General features: G+C 42.5%; 1 long non-coding RNA gene across 4 annotated transcripts; it reads left to right on the top strand.

Moving 5' to 3' along the window:
- The first annotated feature begins 179 nt into the window (after positions 1-179).
- Positions 180-15,826, top strand: LOC131408485 (uncharacterized). Of its 4 annotated transcripts, none has more exons than XR_009220773.1 (4): positions 180-288; positions 2,378-2,459; positions 5,952-6,055; positions 15,558-15,826. It is a non-coding gene; the product is annotated as an uncharacterized LOC131408485 (long non-coding RNA). The 4 variants fall into 4 exon arrangements; XR_009220771.1 differs by having other exon boundaries at positions 5,952-6,033; XR_009220772.1 differs by lacking the exon at positions 15,558-15,826 and having other exon boundaries at positions 5,952-6,259.
- The last annotated feature ends 1,969 nt before the right edge of the window (positions 15,827-17,795 follow it).

Here is a 17,795-nt window from a genome sequence, read left to right on the forward strand (position 1 = left end):
CACTTAATATATTTTGTTGATAATAACGTGTGTGTTTTGCATCTTTACTGCCTTGTTTTCTGCCATAGTGAGATTCATATATATATATTTTTTTTAATTCATGAACTCTCTTGTATACTAGATCCTTTTTCAGTTTGCTTCATTCATTTTTTGCTTTATTCACTTTGATATCTGGTGTTAATGGGCTTCTTTGCGATCGTTACATGCAGGAAGTTGTAACGATGTTATCTTCAATCTCATGATTTCCAGAATATCATTTGAAGGATTTTGGCCTGATGTTAGTGCCAGGTAAGTAATATTCATCATAGATTTAGCATGAGAAATTTTGTGCCTCTTCTAATCTGCCAGAAAAACCCAGTGGCCTCGCTAATAATACTACACAGTATATTTAAATAAGTCAGTAATCTGCCAGCAACCATTACAGAATGCATAAATCTAATGTATAAATAACTGAGTAATATGCAAAAAAACTAAAACATTATTTGCTATAAGTGCAAATAAAAACACATGTAACATTAATAAGGGAGAGGATGAAAGTTAATATCCAGCAGAATTTTCTCTACCTGGTACACATGCACTTTCTATAAAGTTAGACTCCAATGTTAAAGATTTGACCAGAGCTTTCTTCTTATGGTAATGGTGGAGAAGGAAACTTGAGCCAACTTCCCCTAAGAGGAAAACTAAAATATCTGGGAAAGTGTAAATAAAACAAACAAAACCAAATCCACCTACTTGAAGGTATAGAAGAACTTAGAAGGCAGTGAAGGTCTAGGGGAGATGAACATCCAGAGAAGTAAGTCCAACATTTGGTATCTCTTTACCTCTGGGGGAGATTGCTGATGCCAAATGCCACGCAGCATCACATCTGCTGCGTTCTATTTGTTGAGGCACTCACAGAGATCGGCCCAGTTGCAAAGGGAGGAGAAATAGACTCCACCTTTTGCTGGAGGAGTGGCAAGTACTATAAAAGAATGTGGAATGAAAATATTGTTACAGACATTTTTGGAAAATACAATCTGTTATGGGAAGTAAATGGATTTAAAATGATCAAAGTCATTGCAGTGAAGAAGGCAAAAGAACCCATTAGCATTAGACTTTGATAAGTGAAAGATGCGTGGTGTAATTGCTGAGATAACCACTATAAGAACAGTTAAAATAGAGCATATCACTACTAAACTAATAGTTGGGGAATATAGAATAATGAAAGAAGATAAGAAAGGAGAGAGAAAAGAATATAGAACACATGGTTAAATAGAAAATCTATAATAAGTTGGCAGTTTTAAATCTAAATATGCCAATAACAAAGATTGTTAATTTGGGTTTAAAAAGACAACCACCAAATTTGACCAATTTTCTGTGAAATCTGAAGCTAAGAAAGAAGATCATGGTTTGTGCTTTGCAATCTAGTCTCCTTCTGTTTCCCACAGTTTATTAATTAAATAAGGGTAGAGTCAAATTAACATATATTTACTGGGTACCTACTATGAGCAACAAAGTGTATTGGGCAGAGTGAAAATGTGAAAATGAGTAAGATGGGCTTTTTGTCTTCAAGGAGATTAAAGTTTTAAGACATTAAATAATGAAAAGTTTAATTATGTTAAAATATTTTATTAATATTTTTAAAAACTAAAGAACTTGCACACCTCATCAAAAAGATCTGAGAGGAATGAGAGCTAGTTCAACTCTGGAATTTCAGATGAGTCAATGGGTAAGATTTGGTCGGACAGAGATTGCTAGGATATGATAAGGTTGGGTGGAATAGTGTAAGAAAATGTGCAAAGGTAGAAAATATACAAGGCATGTTTGGAGGATAACAAGTAAACAAAGTGTGTCTGCAAAAGTCATTTGGGAATTCCCAGGAGAAGAGAATATCCTGAAGGATTTGGGACAAATTTTGGGAAATCTCAGAAATCTAAATAATTATGGCTTTTCCCTATCAGTATTGTGGCTTTAGTACAGATTTTAAGAAAGATAGTAACCTACTTGAAGTAGTGTTTTAAGAAATTAATCTGGAAGGGAGTATATAAAATTCAGGAAAATCACGTAGAAGGTCTTGCAGTCGTCTTGTTATAATGAAATAAGGGCTGGAATAGGTGTTGCAGTTTTGGTCAGACATTCCACAGACATGGCACTGTAAAGATGAAGGAACAATGCCATTAAGGTACCAAAAAGAACAAGAGTTACAGGACTCTTTCAGAGACACTTAGCTATGGATCTTTGATACCTGCGACATTTTCTCTGTCCAGGTAGGGAGGAATTGGAGCAGGCTTCTGTGGTCCCATGGTATACATAATGAGTAGCAGTGAAATGAAATAGAATCACTTACGCTCTTTCCTTTTTCCTTTTTATCATTTGTATTTTTATCTCATTAAAATAGGTTGGTTTACAGTACTTGAGAGAGAATTCATGAACTGTTGACCTCAACACAACTGTAGAGAGTCAGCATTTGGACAGAAAAGGTAATTCCTTCCTTGAGTTAAACATACCCAGAAACTCTTTGTCTTTTAAACATCTTGATAAAAATTGATAAAACTTTGGAATCATTCACTAGTACCTTTCAAATATCACAATCTCTACTAGTAAAAAGGTCATTTTTTTCTTGATGATTTATTGGTATTTCTGGGCTTCAGAATGATCATCTGGGATTTATCTCTATGAAATATGCGATAACAGAATTTATTGCACAGTTAATGCTTTTCATCAATCATACCTTTCAAATTGGTGGTCTCCATTAAGAAACATTTTAATGATAAACAGTAATGCCTGCCAACCTTCCTATTAGTTATCTTCTATGTACTGAATATTAAAGTGTTGATCATCATTTACACAACGATCGTATTTCATTATAGTTACTATCATTTAGTGCAGCTCAATGTCAGACTGTCCACTGGATGCATTATACAAGTCAATAATAAAATATAGTTGTGTGTATTTTGGGCTTTTAAATGAAAGTATTGTAGCAGCAAGGTAAATGCAGCCCACTTCAATTTATTTTGATTTTTCCATTAATATATGGAGTCCTATTTGGAAGCATGGTATAATGTAAAAAGCATGGACTTTGGAGTGGTGTAGCCATATATTAATAATTGTGTGATCTTATGCACCTTATTTAAATGCCCTGTTGTACCTACTATGAGACAGGCACTGTGCAAGGCTCTGGGAATAGAACACAAAGAAAATAAAACCTGGCCTTAAGGTGCTTAGAGTCTAATGAGAATGGAGAGTGGAGGTGTAGCAAGCAAATCTCAGAAACTTGTTTAAATTAAATGAGTTAACGCGTATCCAGTGCACAGACAAGTGCCTGGTAACCAAGACATGTTATAAATATTGGTTCTCCCCTTCCAAAATGTTCCCTATTTGACTTCTTTATGGCAGACCTGATTCCATAAAGTGATAATTTGTTACAATTCCAAATTGCCTTGGTAACTGGAGTTTTGCTGAACATGAAGTCTTATTGGGTCAAGGTGTGAGTTTAAGCTGCTCCCTATAGGCATTCTCCTTAACATGCAACTTAGGTTTCACTGCAGAGAGCAGTTTTTCAAATATCTGATAAAATTTCCTGCCTACTTGAATTCAACAAATTAATCATGTGTTATTTTTTTAATGTAACTCAAAGGAATGAGAAACAAAGCATTGTTGAGATGTATTAAAGTATTAGCTGGCATAATTTTTGAGAATGTCTATACAACTATACAAGATGTTCATAATACTCAAAGGATCTTAATTTTCAGTAAGTAGGAAATAAGCTCATTTTTTAGACCTTATTTAAATATTTCAAGCTATTATGATCTGTTAAGTTTCATCTCTAAATAGTTTAAATGAGAACCAATGGGCCAAATCACAAATCAGCGATTAAGGAATTTTAATGCCCACAGTAGCATGTTATATTCTATTAAAAGACAAAAGCTATTTTTGTCTCAAGGAGTTTACTATAAATTAATTTTATGAATTATTCTTTGAATTCAAAGACCTGCCCCCAGTAAGGCATATTCTTTCAATAGTTTTTACATAGCAGTGATGAGATTCTGCTCATCCAGATACTTACTTATTTGGCACTTAGATTTAGAGCATGCCTGGGCCCAAAAGGAGCTGGACATATAGTCATACAAAGTATGGTTTATAGTTTGGTTAATAGTTTATATTAATAAACACGGCTATATTTAAAAATGCAGTTTGTGGTAGAGAATGAAGTTTATTCAGTCAGAGCACAAGAAAACACGAAATAAATGTAAGTGCATATTTAACTTTTGTTTACCATATCTACTTAAATTCCGTCCTTTTTGAACAAATATTCTATCTTTTAAATGCATGATAATTGAACAATCATGTGGAATATTATTAAGGTAACTTACCAGCAACATCTTAGGGCTGAGCTTCTGGAATCTTCATAACAGCAAGTGAAAAATAGTGAAGAGGGGGACTGCCTGCACTTTTGTGCTGCACATTTGGTTTCCCTCTCTAGAAGAGTATCACTAGCATCCACAATTTAAAAAATTTGCTTTATATACAACACAAACCAATACCTTTTCAATGGAAAAATCTGATGGCTATTTCCTTAACCAAATGATCAAACAGCATTTCCAACATAATGGGATAAAATGGCTTTTTTTTTTCTTTTACCTCCAGTGTGATGCGTTGAGAAACTCACAAGATCGCTTATGTAACATTCCGGCAAAAATTTTTTGACCTGAATCTACTCGTCAGGAAACAATCCAAATTTCGAGACATACTGTAAAACAAGTGGTCAGCACTCTTCAAAAATGCCAATGACATAAAAGGCATAAAGGGGCTGGTGAACTGATCAGATTAGAGAAGACTAATCTAATTAAAGAAATATGACAACTAAATGCAATGTGCGATTCCTGATTAATTTTTGGATAAGAAGAAAACTATAAAGGACACTATTGCAACAATTGGCAAAATTTGAATCGGGACTGTATCTTAGATACTAGTTTTTTAATTAATGTTATATTTCCTGAGTGTGATCATTGCATTGTGTTACGTAGGAGAATATTTTGTTCTCAGAGATGCACGCTGAAGTATTTAGGGATGAAGTGTCAAAGTCTGCAAGCAGCTCTCAAATGACTGAGGGAAAAAAATATGTATATATATAAAGAAAGCAAATGAGGCAAATTGTTGAAACGGGAGAATCTAGGGTAATGGCAAATCAGGTATGCAAGTATTATTCTTGCAACTCTTTTGAATGTGAAATTTTTCAAAATAAAAAAATTTGAAAAATGCATATACGAATAAGAGAGAATTAGATTGGGTGAACAATATAAAGTAGTGTGAATCCAGTTGTTATCAATAATATCAGGCTCAATTCTCATTTTCATAGTAAATATTTTTTAATGCCATCTTTATTCTCTGGATGAAATCCATAGATAATATAACTCTACTTACATATAAATTTTCAAAAATCGATATAATACCCTAACTATAACATAAAAGAGAACAAAAGATTGTGTTCTTCAGTGGGTGAATTCTTGGGCTCTCTTAGAATAATGTCCCCGTAGATTTCCAGAATTTCCCCTAGGGGGTGGTACTGTCTCTGTTGTGAATAACTAGGTTGACTATTTGCTGCAATAGCAGGGATATTACCCTGAGACATCACTGAGATTAAAACACGACTATGTGTGCTTTTAAGAGGGTGAGAAGGCCCATGAGCCATCAATCTGTATGCATTAATTTGCCTGAAGATTTTGAGAGTTTGGCTATATTGGGAAGGAGAATTAGTGGGTGGCTAAGTTACTGGTGAAGTATGGAAAGTACTGTAGGGTGTCTGTTTTCCCACTTGGTTCCCATAGATTTTGTTTAAGCTCCATGAAGAAATGAGCTGAAGAAGCTGTTTTTTTTCTAGGGGTTTCTGAGGGACATGTAGACGCCAGTGTATATTTGTGTATTGATATGTCGACAACACAGCTGAATGCAATTTATTTTGTCTCTCTTAGTTTCTGAAAATTTATACAGTGCAGGAAGTTTTCCCCATGCCTTTGGATGAAACTTGGGAGTCTCATAGCTTTCTGATTACTAGTATGTAACATGTTACCTAATAGTAAGTAACTCTAAGTTGCCCTGATTCAGTAATTTAAAATGTTTACTCCAATATATTAGAAAATTATTCATTCCGAGATACAGACTTGCTATTCTCTGGTTAGGGCCTGTGGTGGGTGGGCCCCTAGCCTCTTGGGAGGAGGATGTGGCTGACTTCTTTCCTCCTTGATCTTTTTTTCTCCTGCCTTCACTAGCTACTCTTGTTATTGACTCCTCCAGATGGAGTTGAACTTGGAGTGGCAAAGGGGAAAGGAGGCCAGAGAGTGTTGGATTCCCAAGGGGAAGGGGAGGGAAATCCCAACTCACCAGGTCTCGGGATGACGCGGGCCCACAGACACAGAAGACCGAACTTGATGCAAACGCAAGAGGTTTATTGAACGGAGCTCCGGGTCGACTCGTGTCCCTCGCAGGAGACAGAGGGGTCGACCCCGAGCCTTAGGGGGCAAGTTCTTTTATAGGATTTGGGAGCATAAAGCGGGAAAAGGTTGGCGCGGTTTTACATGATTGGTTAATTCAAAACATTCAGACAGTTACATTTTATGGCGCGAATTGCTACGGCGCGAAACAGCTATCAAGGTGCACACACATGTCCCCACCTGGGCCCCCTCCACCCCGACCCTCCCAAACTTATCCCTCTGTAGCACTCCCTTGTTCTCAATTTTCTCTGAACAGTTTAGGGTGAGTCTTCCGCGAACAGAGTCAGTTGGGATCGATAGACTCTATTCATAGAAGACTCGCCCCAACTGCCCCTTAAGGTGTTAACATATTAAATTTTTAACATAATTTACATCCTTCATTCCCCACTTCTTCTTTTGTCCCTAGTTCTAATCTTAGAACTTAGTTTTCGGTGTCTACTATTAGTGGCTCATGGCGTGGGAGAGCTTGGTAATGGCGTTGGAGCATCATAGCATGCACTGCATTGACTCTTTTTCTTATGAAAGCAGTAATTCTATTGAAAACACACGGTCCGAAAACCAAAAGTAGACAAAGAATCAGCAAGGGTCCTGCTAGGGAGGATAGTAAGGTCGTCATCCAGGGGGACTTAGTGAACCAGGATTCAAACCAGCTTTGTTGCGCCTCCCTGCTTTGCTGCCTCATGTCTAATCTTTTCTTTAATTTTTGCATTGAGTCTCGGACTACCCCTGTGTGATCTGCATAGAAACAGCAGTCTTCTTTAAGAGCTGCACAAAGCCCTCCCTCCCTTAAAAACAACAGATTTAATCCCCTTCTATTCTGGAGCACTACTTCAGACAGGGAGGTGAGGGACTCTTCTAGCTTAGAGATAGACTGCTCTAAAGTCCTGAGGTCTTCATCTATAGCATTGCTCAGGGCAGTTAATCCTCTCTCCCCTGCAACTAAGGCTGCAGTGCCGGTCCCTACGCCCGCGGCAACTCCCAGTCCCAGGAGCACAGCTAGGGTGAGGGATACTGGTTCTCTTTTCCTTAGTATAGATTTCTGATCAAACTCATCTTCGAAACTATTGGCAGTATGATAGTAAATTCTAGGCACTAACTGCACAAGCACGCAAAAATAGGGGTATGCCTTTAGTTTACCCTTGCGATGGGGGGAGTGGCATCCTCCGGCTTGTTTTGCCCCCCCTCGTCGACCCATGAAATCCCAGTCGGGGGTTCCTATAGCCAGTTTACAAAGGTCAGGGTGTAAGTCCGGCCACCATGTCCAAGGGGAAGCAGTTTTTTGGATTGACCAGGTTATATCTCCTACCTGGGAGACGACTTGCCACGTGAGCAGTTGAGGAGCGTGGGGATTAGGATTGGACGACCTGCTTGCCGTTCCCATGACGCAAACGCAGCTTAAGAGGGTTATCAGTCTTTTCCACCTTCCAGAGATCTGCTGCATTCTGGGATGCCTTCTTTACGTGTGTAGCGTGAACCCAGGAAGTTATACCGTCCACCTTGACTGCTGTGGGTGTAGTGAGGAGCACCACGTAGGGCCCCTTCCAACGTGGTTCTAGCGACCCCATCCGATGTCGTCTCACAAGGACAGAGTCCCCAACCTGGAACTGGTGCGGTATGAGCAGATCACCAGGCTGGTAAGCCTCTTTTAGCTGGTTCCAGATGTCGCGCCTGACAGCCTCGAGTGCTTTCAAGCGGGCTGACAAAGGTATAGAAGGTACAATGTCAGGGTCATGTATCCCTATTTGTGCCAAAGGGGGAGGGGTTCCATAGAGGATCTCAAAGGGTGTAAGTTTTAAGGGTCCCTGTGGGGTGTTCCGGACGCGGAACAGGGCAAAGGGCAGGAGGGCTGTCCAGTCACTATCGCCGGTCTCCATAGACAATTTAGTTAGGGTCTCTTTAATTGTTCTATTCATCCTCTCTACCTGGCCTGAACTCTGGGGTCTATAAGCACAATGTAATTTCCAATTGACCCCCAGTTGACTGGCCAGTCCCTGACTTACCTGGGCAACGAATGCAGGACCGTTGTCAGATCCAATTACCTTTGGGATCCCGAATCTCGGGAGGATTTCTTCCAATATCTTCTTGGCTACTACAGAGGCAGTCTCTTTTCGGGTGGGGAAAGCCTCTACCCATCCCGAGAAGGTATCTACAAATACTAGAAGATATTTATTTCCATACCGGGCCGGTTTGATTTCAGTAAAGTCTATCTCCCAAAAGGTTTCAGGCCTATCTCCCCGGAGCCTCAGCCGCCTTTCTCAAATCTGGTACCTGGTACGGGGAGGCCTCAATAATTTTAATTAGTTTCTGAGGGCTCAAGTGGGTTAGCCGGTGTAGATGTGATAGATATTCTCGCCCTTCTGCAACGGAAAGGACTTTCTCTTCTTTAGTTAGTTCCCCACCGGAGGCAGCTTTGCTGACCTTAGCTCCCTGGAGAGTCAGGACCATAGGTCCTAGTGCCGCCCGCTTGGCTAGGCGGTTCCCTTGAGATATGGGGTCGGTGCCTTTCTGATGACCTGGGCCACAGTCTTATTTTCAGCTAACCTTAACGCCTGTGTCAGGGCGATAAGCTCAGCCTTTTGTGCAGAAGTCCCTTCCGGCAAGCGGCTTGCCCACAGAGTCTTTTTCCCGTCTACCACAGCCGCCCCAGCCATCCTCTTACCTTCTGCCATGAAGCTGCTGCCGTCGGTGTACCAATTAGGGGCTCCAGCCCATGGCTCATCTGGCAGATCGGGTCGGGTCCCCGTTTCTGATGCTAAGATGTCGCCGCATTGGTGAACAGGTACTTCATCATCTGCTTCGGGCAGTAGTGTGGCCGGGTTTAAGATGGCCGGTGGGGCGAAGGTAATTCTCTCAGTTAGGAGCAGACTTTGGTAGTGAGTCATCCGGGCGTTAGTCATCCATCGATCTGGAGGCTGTCTGATAATGCTCTCCAAGGCATGGGGGGCTACTATGGTTATCTGTTGGCCCAGAGTTAGCTTATCTGCATCTTTTACCAGCTGGGCAGTGGCGGCAATCGCCCTTAAGCAGGAAGGCCATCCACTGGCTACCGGATCCAGTTTTTTTGATAGATATGCGACTGGGCGCTTCCAGGGCCCAAGGGCTTGAGTTAGGACTCCCCGGGCGATTCCCTTTCTTTCATCTACATACAAGGTGAAGGGCTTGGTCAAATCTGGTAGGGCCAACGCGGGTGCCTCTAATAATGCCCGTTTTAGAGTCTCAAAAGCCTTCTGGTGCTCTAGAGTCCAGACAAAGTTCCCACTTTCCTTAGTCAATGGGTACAGTGGAGCAGCCAGGGTAGCAAACCCTGGGATCCACAACCGGCAGAAACCGGCCGTCCCCAGGAATTCCCTTACCTGGCGAGCGGAGGTTGGGGCCGGGATCTGAGTCACAGTCTTTTTCCGGGCGTCGGTTAACCACCTTTGGCTGTCTTTTAGTGTGTAGCCTAAGTAGACTACTTTCTCCTGGCACAATTGTGCCTTCTTCTTTGACGTCCGGTACCCCAACTCACCCAACTCGGCCAGGAGGCGCTTGGTTCCTTCCTCACAGTCTCCCGGGGTTTCCGCCGCCAACAGTAGATCATCTACATACTGTAAAAGAGTCACTTGAGGGTTTTTAACCCTATTGTCAGTCAAATCCCTGTGGAGGGCCTCATCGAACAGGGTGGGGGAGTTTTTAAACCCTTGAGGCAGTCTTGTCCAAGTCAGTTGTCCAGCGATCCCCATATCAGGGTCGCGCCACTCGAAAGCAAAAAGTAATTGGCTCTTTGGGTGCAGCCGCAGACAGAAGAATGCATCTTTCAGGTCCAGGACAGTATACCATTTCCGTGATGGGGGGAGGGAGCTGAGTAGGCTATATGGGTTTGGCACAGTAGGGTGTAAGTCCTGCACTCTCTTGTTCACTTCCCTCAAATCCTGGACCGGCCTATAATCAGCAGTTCCAGGCTTTTTTTACAGGCAGGAGAGGGGTGTTCCAAGGAGACCGGCAAGGAACCAGGCATTCCCTTGCCCAGTGTCCTCTCTCCTTACAATAGGCACATTGGTCCTTGTCTTAGGGCTGTCGTCTGCGTGAGCCTGGTCGTGGGGCGTTGCCCAGGTTCCCTGACTGCCTATGATCTGGCCCTGTCGCCTTTATCACTGCGGCCAGTATTTTGGTCAGTTTCTTCTCTTGTCTCCTATCTCTCTTATCTTCCCTCTCTTCAGCCTCCCTTCTCTCTCTCTCTCTCGCTTTTCCTCCTCACTCTCTCTTTTATGATACACCTTTTCAGCCTCCTTTACCACGTCCCGCAAGTCGTAGTCCTGCAGCCCTTCTAGCCTTTGTAATCTCCTTTTTATATCTGGGGCAGACTGTCCAATAAAGGCCATAATGACAGAGGCCTTTTGCCCTTCCGAGGATGGGTCGAAGGGCGTATACCTGCGGTAAGCCTCCATCAATCGTTCTAGGAAAACGGAGGGAGGTTCAGTGGGCCCCTGCTGGATCTCTCTTACCTTAGCCAAATTGGTGGGCCGCCTTGCGGCCCCTCGGAGACCCGCCACTAGAGCCCGGCGATAAACGGACAGCGCCTCCCTACCTTCAGCCGTGTTATAGTCCCAATTGGGCCGGTTGTGCGGAAACCCTTCTTCCGCTTCCGCTATCGTTGCCGGCTGCCCGTTGGTGCCTCGGATATTCTTTCTTGCTTCCTGTGTGATTCTTTCTCTCTCCTCCGTGGTAAAGAGTGCCTGTAAGAGCTGTTGACAATCAGTTAATCCGGCGGGGTTTTCTGAAAAGGGGGGATGGTTATTTTTCCAGTTATACAGGTCTGAGGAAGAGAAAGGCCAGTACTGGAGGGGTGACAGCTGGTTGGGCCCCGCAGGAGCTCCATACTCTCTTAGCGGGAGCGCCACCGTGGTATCAGGCCCGTCCGGAGTGGCTCCGCGGCGGCTTCGGGTTCCAGCGGAGGGACCCGAGCCAGTCGCCCTCCGTCCTGATTGCGATCCTGGAGCGGGGGAGGGGTAAGGAGGAGGCGAGAAAGGGGGCCATTCGGGAGGAGGCTCAATCTCAGGGTAGACCCCGGGGGGGGGGGGGGGGGCCGAAGGGGTCTCCGACTCCGCTGTTCGAGTTGATTTCGATTTTTGCCGTGTCTCCGCATCCTGCAGCGCCAGGACTCGGGGGCTTAGTTTTTCTGCTTTTACCCATGGCTTAACCCACGGGAGTGGGTTCTGCACCAGATCCTGCCACACTGTAATATGTGGTCGTTGGTCAGGATGGGACCCCGGTCTCTCCTGGAAAACAATAGCCCTCACCGCGAGGATAACAGTTAGATTAAACGTCCCCTCAGGGGGCCAACCCACATTGAGGGAGGGCCACTCAGAGGTGCAAAAAGTCTGCCAACGCCCTTTTTTTATTTCTACCGCCAATTCGTGCGCTCTCGCTCTCACTTCAGTCCAGTGGTCTAAGGTCAAAGAGAGGGGGGTCGTCATAGTCTGTCCCATCCCGTCAAATGAGGTCCACGTAACGAACAAAAACAGAACAATGAACATCAAAAACACAGCAAGACAAAAACAACTTTGCCCGGTTGGTGTCTGTACAAGCCAACCGAAGGCGGTTTCAGACGGGAGGGGTTTTCGTGTCCTCCCTGGGAAAAAGAGTGCCGTTTCTTTTTCTACCTGAAAGGGGGTAGTCAGGCTTTCCTGACTCCCCTTGTCCCTTGGGGCGTCCCCCAGGGTTGCAGCCTGCAGTTCCCAGCACGTCTGCCACTGCAGCCGCTCGGTCCTCACGGGCCAAAGCGGCGGCTGCCCGATACTGAAACCAAAACAATAAAACAATACTTTGCGGCGCCGCACACACTCACACACTCAGTCACTCAGGCCTACCTCCAAGGGGTCTTCGGAGTCTGGGGTTACCGCGTGGATCCCGGATGAGCCCCCAAATGTTGGATTCCCAAGGGGAAGGGGAGGGAAATCCCAACTCACCAGGTCTCGGGATGACGCGGGCCCACAGACACAGAAGACCGAACTTGATGCAAACGCAAGAGGTTTATTGAATGGAGCTCCGGGTCGACTCATGTCCCTCGCAGGAGACAGAGGGGTCGACCCCGAGCCTTAGGGGGCAAGTTCTTTTATAGGATTTGGGAGCATAAAGCGGGAAAAGGTTGGCGCGGTTTTACATGATTGGTTAATTCAAAACATTCAGACAGTTACATTTTATGGCGCGAATTGCTACGGCGCGAAACAGCTATCAAGGTGCACACACATGTCCCCACCTGGGCCCCCTCCACCCCGACCCTCCCAAACTTATCCCTCTGTAGCACTCCCTTGTTCTCAATTTTCTCTGAACAGTTTAGGGTGAGTCTTCCGCGAACAGAGTCAGTTGGGATCGATAGACTCTATTCATAGAAGACTCGCCCCAACTGCCCCTTAAGGTGTTAACATATTAAATTTTTAACATAATTTACATCCTTCAAGAGTTTCACTGAGTAGGTCTTAAGATGACTTAAGGCTCTCTGGGTCTGGCAGATGTAGAAAGTTGATTGCCCTGTGGCTGCATTCATGGCATTTTGGAGGTTCCCCTGCTGCACCATACTAATTGTAATGTGTGTGATGAATTCTCTTCTTTGGTTGCCACTTCCCTCTCAGCCCTGGTTTTCTGGCAGGCTCCAGGCTGGCTCAATCTTCCGTTGGGGCCTACATTTGGTCCATGGAAAACATTCATGAATCCTATGACTCATAAAGCTGAAGAGGGCAGGTCAATGCCAACGTAGCTGCCTCTACATTGCTCTCACCATTGGAATGCCAAGCTGGTCACATTGTAATTGATGAGAACCCATTAGATTTCTCAGGCAGGTGTCAGAGTCTAGTCCACTGTTTCTTCCAAACTTCAGAAGATGCCTGTCAAGGTTTCCAGGTGATCCCATTGAAAGTCCTCTCTGCAGGCTAGAGGTGAAGGAAGTAGAGTTGTACTTTTGCCTTTCTCCTTTGGGGAATGGGTGGTTCTCGCAGCACTCAGTTGCTGTCTCCAGATATTTTTACAAATCCTCTCTGACTCTTCCCTGCCTTGATTCTTTTATATTTTTGATGTGAATTTAGAGTTGTCCACCTTCCTTTCAAAGTTTGCACCTTGTTCTGACACCTCACTTTGGAATTTTATATCTATTTTATGGCTGAGCCTCAGTGGAAACTCCCAATGTAACATTCATTCCGTTCTCCTTAGGTTCCCAGGTAACAGTGCAGTGGGACAAGGAAGCTGGAAGAAGTGGAGTAAAATTTAAATTTAACTTTGGATTCTACCACTAGTTTTGTGATCTTGGACAAGTTACTTAACTTATTTGTAAAATAAAGGTAATATATATTAATAGGGTTATTGTAGGAAGATTTACAAGTGATTTAACTACAACCATTAAAACATTAGAGTATTCTGAATTTAACTATATATTTACCTTTACCAGTGAGATTTATACTTTCATGTGTTTTCCTGTTGCTAGTTAGCATCTTTGCATTTCAGCTTGAAGAAGTCCCTTCAAGATTTCTTATAAGGCCAGTCTAGTGGTAATGAACTTCTTTAGCTTTTGTTTGTCTAGAAAACTTTTTCTCTCTCCTTCAATACTGAAGGACAACGTTGCTGGATAGAGTACTCACGGTTGGCAGTTTTTTTCTTTTAGCAATTTGAATATATACTTCCCTTCCCTTCTGGTCTGCAAAGTTTCTGCTGAAAAATCTGCTGATAGTCTTATGGGGTTCCCTTGCACCTAACAAGTTGTTTTTCTCTTGCTCCTTTTAAAATTCTCTCCTTTAACTTTTGACAATTTAATTTTAATGTGTCTCAGTGTGAGTCTCTGGGTTCCTCTTACCTGGAACTCTCTGGGTTTTCTGGATCTGGATGTCTGTTTCTTTCCCCAAGTTAGGGAAGTTTTCAGCCGTTATTTCCTTGAATAAGTTTTCAGCCCCTTTCTCTCTCTCTTCTCCTTCTGGGACCCCTATAATGTGAATATTGATCTGTTTGATGGCGTCACATGAGTGTCTTAAGCCATCTTCACTCTTTCTCATTCTTTGTCTTTTGCTCCTTTGATTGGATGAATTTCACTGCTCTGTCTTTGAGTTTGCTGATTCTTTCTTCCACGTGATCTAGTCTGCTGTTGAACCCCTTAATTGAATTTTTCAATTCAGTTATTGTATTTTTCAGCTGTGAGATTTCTGTTTGATACTTTCTTATATTTTCTGTATCTTTGTTGAAATTATCACTTTGTTGATGCATTGTTCTCCTGACCTCGGTGAACATCTTTATGACCATTATTTTGAACTCTTCATCAGGTAAATCACTTATCTCCATTTCATTAAGGTCTGTGTCTGGAGTTTTATCTAGTTTTTTTTTTGTTTGGAACATATTCCTCTACTTCTTCATTTTCCTTGACTCTCTCTGTTGGTTTCTGCATATTAGGTAAAACAGCCACTTCTCCCAGTCTTTACAGAGTGGTCTCATGTGGGAAATGAAACTTATCATTCAACCTGGCTCTAGCTCTTGGTTGTCTCTCAAACTTTTGTGATTGTCGAAGCCATTTTTTTTATTCTTAGTGGCTCCCAGTAGTTTAGGTGTGCCAAAACCTGTCAGTGTCCCTAAGGGGAGGATCTCCATCAGTGCCTAGATGTAGGGTGATTGGAAGCCAGACTCTCAGGCAGCAACTTTTAAAGGGTGCAAATATACCTCTTTCAAGGAAGTACTGGGAGATGAGTGTTTCTGTTTGCTCTCTCTGTGCTGAGTCATGGAAGGATAGACATAGCAAGTCCTCATGAGCCATTAAGAATCTTTTTGTGGTTTGCTATAATTTGGTGGGTCTTGTGGACCCAAGTCCCATTGGCTTTCAGACCTAGGTGTTTTGGGGGCCTGTCCATCAGATGGATGTCTTAAAGGTTGGGGTGCTAGATGTTGGTTTCAAATCCTTTGCTTCTCAGGGAGAAGTTGGGAGGTGTGAGTTCCCTCCTGTTTATATGTTGCCATGCTAGGTGGTGTGGTTTATTGCAAGAGTGTGTCTCAGCCTTTCCTACCCATTTTGAGTAGATATTTTCTTGTTCACCTGATGTGTAAGAGTTGCTCAGCTAGTTTCTGGATTTCTTTCAGAGGAAATTGCTCCACGTGTTGCTGTAGATTTGATGTGTCTTTGGGAAAAGGTGAGTACCATCTTGGACCAGAACCTCTAAAGACTTTTAATTATCTCATATAACAAGAAGTCTGGGAGTACGCAACTGCTTGTATTGGTTAACTGATTCAAAATTGTTGTCATCAGCCTCTCTGCAATATTTTTGGCCTTCCATCTTGGTCACAAAATGTTTTCTGCCTTTCCAGGCATCAGATCTTTGTTGAAAATAGGAAGAAGTGGGAAGAGTTGCTATTAGTCATATCTGTCGTTTTATCAAGAATGCTAATATTGACAGAAATTGTAATATGCAGTTCTAAAAATAGAATTTCAAAATGAAATTGTAAAAATTCTAGAAAAAAAGGCTTTGAGGGTACAACCACCAGTTTTGTGTATGCTTACACATGCAAGCTTTGATTAGCTGGGAGAATTTGGGAATAAATCTCTCTGAGCTCCAATTTCTTCATCTGTGAGCTGGAGCTAATAATACCTACCTCATATGATGATTGTCAAATGTATGTATGTGCGTATGTGTGTGTGTGGCACGCACATATCTTTGTGAAGATTTATATATATACACACATATATATAGTACCTCTCACACAATAAAGTGCTTAGTGAGTGATATTCTAATGTAATGATATTACTATTATTATTATTAATGGTACTATTATTAATAATGGTGTTATTATCTAATGCAATGGTAATATTAAATATTGCATATTTTTAGATATATAGCACTGCTGACATTGAATTTACGTTAAAGGAGAGTTTACAAACCCCCAAATATTATATTTTCTCCTGAAAAAAAAGATTGGGGGATGGTGTACTTTTGGGGAAGATGAAGAAAGAGTATTATGAGTAGGAGGTTCAGGTATGGATCAGTGATGATTCTGACCAGTTAGAGATTTAAAAGTGTAAACTTTGGGGCTGGCCTGGTGGTGTAGTGATTAAGTTCACACGCTCTGCTTCAGCAGTCTGGGGTTCGCAGGTTTGGATCCTGGGTGCGGACCTATGCACCGCTCATCAAGCCATGTTGTGGCAGCGTCCCACATACGAAATAGAGGAAGATGGGCACAGATGTTAGCTCAGGGCCAATTTTCCTCCTCCTCAAAAAAAAAGTATAAACTTAGAGGAAATGGGCCTAGAATTGCAATTTAGAAGAGAGATACTCTTTGGTGGAGAGGAATAATAAATTTCAGTGTGTGTGTAGAAGTAGGAAACTGAGGAGAGAGGATCATGTGTGGTCTAGAAGTGTTCAAGCTAGAGAGAAGAGTAAGATAGCAGACTTGAGAACCCCCACTGTGAAATTCAATTAATTTCCCTGGTTGTGCACCTTGGCTTTCTCCTTCTCCCAGCTCTCACCACCTCTGGCTCTGCCTTTCCCTTGGTTGGGTTCCCACAAATTTTGGCAGACTCGCAGGGTAGAATCTCATCTGAATCCCACTTGTATTCTGGACGTTGTTTTCTCCTGAGTCCAGTGTCTGTTTTTAGTCTACAAGGTATTGTTCAGCTTCTGATCTGTTTAGAATTTCTCAGCATGGCTGTGTGTGTCCTATTTATACACATACATAAAATGTGTGTGTGCGTGTGTGTGTAGACATATGACATATATGAATATGCACATGTGTATTTTGTCGTCTCTAGGGTTTGTGAAGGATATAAGGAATGTGTAGTGTGTCCAGTTCTCCATCTTAAAACTGGGAGTCCCTTAATTAAGACCTTTTCTATTATGCTGTGGTCAATGACAGAAGCAAAACAAGGGGGACAGAGGAGAGGATAAAGCAGGAAATAAGAAGGAGGTGCATCATGATAAGTTACTGACCAGTTAACACTTTTTTATTATTCTCACAATAAAGAGGTGGTTTTGTTCTTAATAAAGTGGGATTTTATAGTTGTAAAGAATAGTAAAATATTAAATTCTTTAACAAAATCTTCCACCTGCTGTAGAACTGTAGGTACAAGTTTATATTTTCCTTTAAATGGTTCTGCTTTTTTGTTGAGAGAGGGAGGTGGAACCCCACAAATCCCTTCTCTTACGTGGCTGAAGTTAAGAGGAAAAGTTTTTCTGAGAACACAACTTGAATTCTGTTATGAAATCTCAGCGGAATGAGCTATGTCAGTGTGGAGTCCAATGTAATCATTACCTCATTTGTCTCATGCTAAGTCTTTGCTTTCAGTTTTCTTCATTCTTAGAGAAAGCAATCAATCTCTTAATTTTA

This window comes from Diceros bicornis, chromosome 7 (assembly GCF_020826845.1).
Source record: "Diceros bicornis minor isolate mBicDic1 chromosome 7, mDicBic1.mat.cur, whole genome shotgun sequence".
Classification (NCBI taxonomy): Eukaryota; Metazoa; Chordata; class Mammalia; order Perissodactyla; family Rhinocerotidae; genus Diceros; species Diceros bicornis.